This window comes from Cebus imitator, unplaced genomic scaffold (assembly GCF_001604975.1).
Source record: "Cebus imitator isolate Cc_AM_T3 unplaced genomic scaffold, Cebus_imitator-1.0 Scaffold186, whole genome shotgun sequence".
In the NCBI taxonomy this organism is placed as follows: domain Eukaryota; kingdom Metazoa; phylum Chordata; class Mammalia; order Primates; family Cebidae; genus Cebus; species Cebus imitator.
In genome coordinates, this window is record NW_016107501.1 from 725,986 (window position 1) to 732,434 (window position 6,449).

General features: G+C 33.9%; 1 non-coding gene across 1 annotated transcript; it reads right to left on the reverse strand.

Moving 5' to 3' along the window:
- Positions 1-4,261: 4,261 nt before the first annotated feature.
- LOC119473799 lies at positions 4,262-4,395 on the reverse strand. The gene has a single exon (XR_005203026.1). It is a non-coding gene; the product is annotated as a U11 spliceosomal RNA (small nuclear RNA).
- Between the last annotated feature and the right edge of the window lie 2,054 nt (positions 4,396-6,449).

Consider the following 6,449-nt stretch of genomic DNA (forward strand, 5'->3'; position numbering starts at 1 on the left):
AAAGGGAGGGGAACATCACACTGTTGAGGGGTTGGAAGCTAGGGGAAGGATAACAGGGGTCAGGGTACAGGAGAAGGATAGTATTGAGAGAAATACCTTATGTAGATGACGGGGTAATGGATGCAGCAAATCATCATGGCACATGTATACCTACACATTTGGGCACATGTAACAAACCTATACATTCTGCACATGTACCCCAGAACTTAAAGTATAATAAAATAAAATAATAAATAAAATTATTTAAATTTAAAAAAGGAAATGGTCTGCCACATAAAAGGTTAGTGACAGAGACTATTATAAAGAAAAATGTTAAATGTGTTAATGTTCAGTCAGAACAGCTGACCCTCAAACAACATGGATTTGAACTGAGCAGGTCAACTAATAGGTGGATTTTCTTCTGCCACTGACAGTGCTGAGACCACAAGGCTACCCTTCCTTTGTTCCTCATTCTCAGCCTAGTCAAGGTGAAGACAGCAGGATGAAGACCTTTATGATGATCTACTTTGCTTAATGAACAGTGAATATATGATTTTTATTATGATTTTCTTAATAACATTCTCTTTTCTCTAGCTTACTATATTGTAATAATACAGTATATAATACATATAAGATATAAAATATGTGTTAATTGACTATGCTGTGAGTAAGCCTTCTGATCAATATTAGCAGTTAAGATTTTGAGGAGCCAACAGATGCACACAGATTTTTTACTATAAAAGAGTCAGTTCCCCTAACCCCAGTGCTGTTCAAGAATTGACTGTATTATTCCAAAGAGATCTATTTAATGTCTAGCTGAACCAATTTGTTGTCAGTACAAAACACTTTACTACAACCCAGGTGATCCCTCCCTTGAGATCATTCACCCTTTTCTCTATTTGCAAAGTTACTACGTATTTATTCAACACACATTTTCTTCCTGTGTCTGATTTATATAGCACTAGAACAAAATTGGAAGAAAAGAAATTAAAAAATAAGAAGCAATTCGAGCACTCATAATGAATATAATGATGGGTAAGATGTATATATATATATATATATATATATATATATATATAATATATATATATATATATATATATAATATATATATATATATATATATATATATATATATATATATATATGTTATACACACGATAATGAATGTTGCAAAAGTCACAAAATGAACTACCACAGTGAATAGAAATTACAGTCTTCAACGTCCATATTTAATTTTTCAACATATAAGAATGCATGGATACAAAATTTATTTTATTCTAAGCTCTCCAATAGAGCACAGCAGTGTAAATGTGATAAGTAGGAATTGACAAAAGTGCTTCAATATTGAGGACACAATAAGAAATCAGAAAGATTTAGATACAATACCATGTAGCAATAAAAGCTAAGTCTTGATAATCTGTTGAAGTTTTTAAAGAGAAGTCAGATATCACTACTTTATAAAAAATAAATGCCGCTGGCTTTTAGATGTTGGTGACTATTTTTTGTTTCTTTTTAAATCCTGTGTTTTTAAGGCACAGATAGTGCCATCACTGCCAAATCTACAAATGATGAGGTCTCCTTGGTGGACAGGAGGCCTCTTCATTAATAACAAAAGTAAATTTTGACAGCCAGATGAAATTTGCTATGCTTCTGGTGTCTATGTGACATGTTGAGTCCCATTTCTCACACTAAAATTGAAAAACATTGCCAAACTTTCTTTGATTTATTTGAAAAAAAAAATTCTCATATGGAGAATGAGGGCTGGTGGGTAAAATCATCTCAATCTCTTTTATAAACGTCCAAAAAAAAAAAAAAAATCTAGCGTTTTGGAGCTCGGTCTGCCCTAATTGAAATGGTAAATTTTCTTTAACAACCAGAATACTTATAATATCTATTCTCACCCATGTCCCCTCAACTGTTTCTTTAATTGCTATTTGCAGACACTTTCTTCTGCTCTTTAACAACTTCCAGAGTGTCTGTTTTTCCTGCCCACAAGGCCTTCTAATCTATTTGAAACATCTAAGATAACAACCTTTGATACATTCGTGCCCTCTCTTGTCACCCAAATACAGCAGGCATCAATTGGGTTAAAAAGCAAGCCCTTCTATTATAGTTTGTATACAAATAGAAGTATTTAAAATTAACATTGGGAATAACACCTAGAATACATTTAGAAATACTTCTGAAAAACAAGTAAATGCCCCTCACTTCACTAAAGACATGAAACAAAGCAAAAGGCATTTTCACAAGGTGTTCACATGCAGAAGAAACATGGCTTTTGGCATCAGCTGGTGTTTATATATTCAAGAGTCACGCTTCCAACAGCACCTGCTATACTCAGATTTCTACAGCAGCAATTAAGGGCAGAAATGGTAGAATGGTAAGGAAAGGCTTATTGTTACCCTAAAATTATTATATATTGTCATATGTTATTTGTATTTGTTAACTAATAAACAACTAATACTTTGACCTTTTAAAATATAGGTTAAGTTGTTTGTTGAAGTAAGGCACTGAGGTTCAGTCTATATTGTGTTAACGATCAATTTTTATATTAATGCATGCTAATAAAAAGTGTTGTGAGGCTTAAACAAATACATGCATAAGTACCAGAACCTAGCACAGTATTGTGTACATAACATGTGCCCAATTAATTTTTTAGTTTTAAATTTAAGTCTTGGTGATAATCCCTACAAATTTTTCTTTTTCTTGGGAAGATTTGAGGAGAAGGTTTGCCACCTGCTTCCTACCTTTCCAATCTGCCATTTTACATAGTAGCTGTTCAATACATTGTTAGTCTTAGGAAGCTGAGAATTGTTTCTTATGGCTCTTTGCAGTGAAGTGGCATTTAACTCAAATTTGATTTGAAACTAGCTCTTTAGAAAACCAGTACATGAGCTGTCATTGTATTACACTGATAACAGTCATGTCTTAACTCACCTACTATCCTTTTCTTACATTGTCTAAATAAACATCCGTAACTTCTAATAAAGTAAATCCTGGCATACAGGGATTTTTAAACTTAATTTTCTCTGAGGGACACATGATGTGTCTTCTGAGAAGTCAAATAGAGAACTGTCCTATGGAGTATTACTTTGTTTATCACGGAGTTTAATATTTCTAAGCCCTTCACAGCGAAGCATGTTCATGTTGAGAGATTGATATTCCTTTGGGATTTGCTTAAGTCACTCAATCCCAATATTTCAGTATCCCCTTAAGAAAATCACTGTAAGATTCCATCTGTGTTGTGACATTTCTCTCAGTTGCCATCTCACTGGTTCCTGACAGTTCTTCAATACCACTGGGTCACAGAGTTCATTTCATCAGAGTCAAGAGTTTTTGCATATGTGTATGTTACCAGTGGTTTACAAACTGTGTTTCAGGTTTTAAAAAATGTTGCTGTTATAGTCCATTGCACTTCTTACTCATGGTTTTTAAATTAAAAAAATCATCGTCTACATGCCCACTATTAGAATAAAATCCTTGATTACTATATAATTTCTTGTGAAAAGATCAATACATTCACCAGGAGGATAGATTAGGCTGTTCCTAGATGGTGAAAACTTTATTTCCTGTGTCTTCACAGTGGGGTAGGTTTGTGGAGAAGAAATATAGGAATATCTTTACCCCATTTCTCCTCAGTTTTAATAAGATATTTATCATAGATAAAGAGTGTTTTTGTATAAGATATTATTAATATTCATTAAAGTTTAAGCAATCAGTATATCAATTTTATGCAAGGAGAAACTAAAAATAATTTTTACTTAGACCTTCATTTTGCTTTACTGAAAACAGGCCAGAGCAATTTTTTAAATTTGATTAGGAATTACTTGTGCATGCTGGAATTAAGGATAGCTGATTTTCACTTGGAAAATTGCAGTTCACTTTATCTCCTTTCCACTGACTAAATAAAACCAATCATCAACATTAGAATGATGCAATGTTAGGAAAAAGCAAAATAATTTTCCAATTAAGTAGAGAATAATGACTTCCTAATACAAATAAACACATACTTCTAAGCTTAGCTGTGGAAGAAGAATCATCTGGTTGGAAGACGAAGCCTGACACTTCCCGGTAAATACACTGGCCAAGAATTTAGATACTGAAAACTCAAACCTTGGTTCAAATACTGGCTATTTCACTTACATCTATTTGACTTTGAGTATATTATTTATATCTAATTTAAATTTTATAACCTATAAAACAAAGACAGCAGTACCTTCTTCATAGGGTTGACTAAGGATTGAATGAGATTAATTCATATAATTCTTTTTTTTTTTTTCAGCGTTCCGGGACAAATGATCACTAGCTGCCCAAATGCCAAAAAATTATGCTTCTGAAATCTCTTGATGTCGATTCCGCACAAAGAGCAATCGAGTTTCTCTACGTGTGCCACTCATGATAGAAGCTCTTTTTAATTTTTTTAACATAGTAATTCACAAATAGTAGCAATTCAATTAATATTCATTGTTACAGTTAGTGACTCTGGCATCTGTTAATTTTAATTCTCATAGCTCCTGCTACAAAGGCTGGCAGGAGTAAATCTTAATAGATAGCTTGTGTATGAATTACTTTCCTTGGATCTTCTTCAGGACAAATGTGGTAGAATAAAATCTTTTAAAATATCTACTGGAGACTAATCTTAACAACATAGGCAGGGATCTAAAAAGTAAAATCTAAAACCACAGAGTTCCCCAAATCTGAAATACTACTTGTGAGTCAGAAGTACATGGCACAAGTTTGCAGGATTTGTCTGGACCATTTCCTCCAATACTTGGCATAGCCATAGGTGGAGGGTATGAATTTAATGAAAACTATACAAAATCCTCTTAAAGTCTTTCTTGATTGTTGTTTTCAAAAAACAAAAACTACTCTTCTGCTATAACAATTCAAGACATTAATTTAAAGAATTTTGGGAGGTGTGCCACATTTCCAGAAAAGTTGTTGAATAAAACTAGAAGAAATTTAAGGAAAACGAAGTAGCCACATCTGTAGTAACCTGAATTTCTGCTGCAGAACATTAAATGCCATTGTTTTCACAGTGGTAGATATTGGCAAATGAGGTGCTATTGCCACTGCTGCTGCCGCTTGCTATCAGAATGGATTCTGCACAGCATCCACCATTCTTAATCTGAAGTTTGGGATTATGTGTTTGATGGTCACAGTCTAGGAAAGACTAGAAGTCTGATCTCTTTTTTCTTTAAAATTCTCTAAAACAGAATCTGGAAGAAATAGACAAATTCCTGGGCACTTACACACTCCCCCGGCTAAACCAGGAAGAAGCCAAATCCCTAAATAGACCAATAACAAGGTCTAAAATTGAGGCAACAATTAATAGCTTACCAACCAAAAAAAGTCCAGGACCAGACAGTTTTACAGCCAGATTCTACCAGAGGTACAAAGAGAGCTGGTACCATTCCTTCTGAAATTATTCCAAACAATAGGAAAAGAGGGAATCCTCTCTGACTCATTTTATGAGGCCAACATCATCCTGATACCAAAATCTGGCAGAGACACAACTAAAAAAGAAAATTTCAGGCCAATATCCCTGATGAACATCAATGCAAAAATTCTCAATAAAATACTGGCTAACTGAATCCAACAGCACATCAAGAAGTTTATCTGTGACAATCAAGTCAGCTTCATCCCTGGGATGCAAGGCTGGTTCAACATAAGCAAATCCATAAATGTAATCCATCATAAAGAGAACCAAAGACTAAAACCACATGATTATCTCAATAGATGTAGAGAATGCTTTTGACAGATTCAACAATGCTTCATGCTAAAAACTCTCCATAAACTTGGTATTGATGGAACATATCTCAAAATAATAAGAGCTATTTATGACAAACACAGCTAATATCATACTGAATGGGCAAACAAAGGAAGCATTCCCTTTGAAAACTGGCACAAGACAAGGATGCCCTCTCTCACCACTCCTATTCAACATAGTATTGGAAAATCTGGCCTGGGTAATCAGGCAAGAGAAAGAAATAGGGAGTATTAAAATAGGTAAAGAGGAAGTCAGATTATCTCTATTTGCAAATGACATGATTGTATATTTAGAAGACCCCACTGACTCAGCCCAAAATCTCCTTAAGCTGATAAGCATCTACAGCAAAGTTTCAGAATACAAAATCAATGTGCAAAAATTACAAGCATTCCTATACACTAATAACAGATAAACAGAGAGCCAAATCATGAGTGAATTCCATTTGCAATTGTGACAAACAGAATTAAATAACTAGGAATACAACTTACAAGGGATGTGAAGGACCTCTTCAAGAAGAACTACAAACCACTACTCAAGAAAATAAGAGAAGACAAAACAAATGGAAAAAACCTTCCTTGCTCATGATTAGAAAGAATCAATATTGTGAAAATGGCCACACTGCCCAAAGTAATCTGATTCAATGCTACTCCCATCCAGCTACCATTGACTTTCTTCACATAATTGGAAAAAAAAAAAA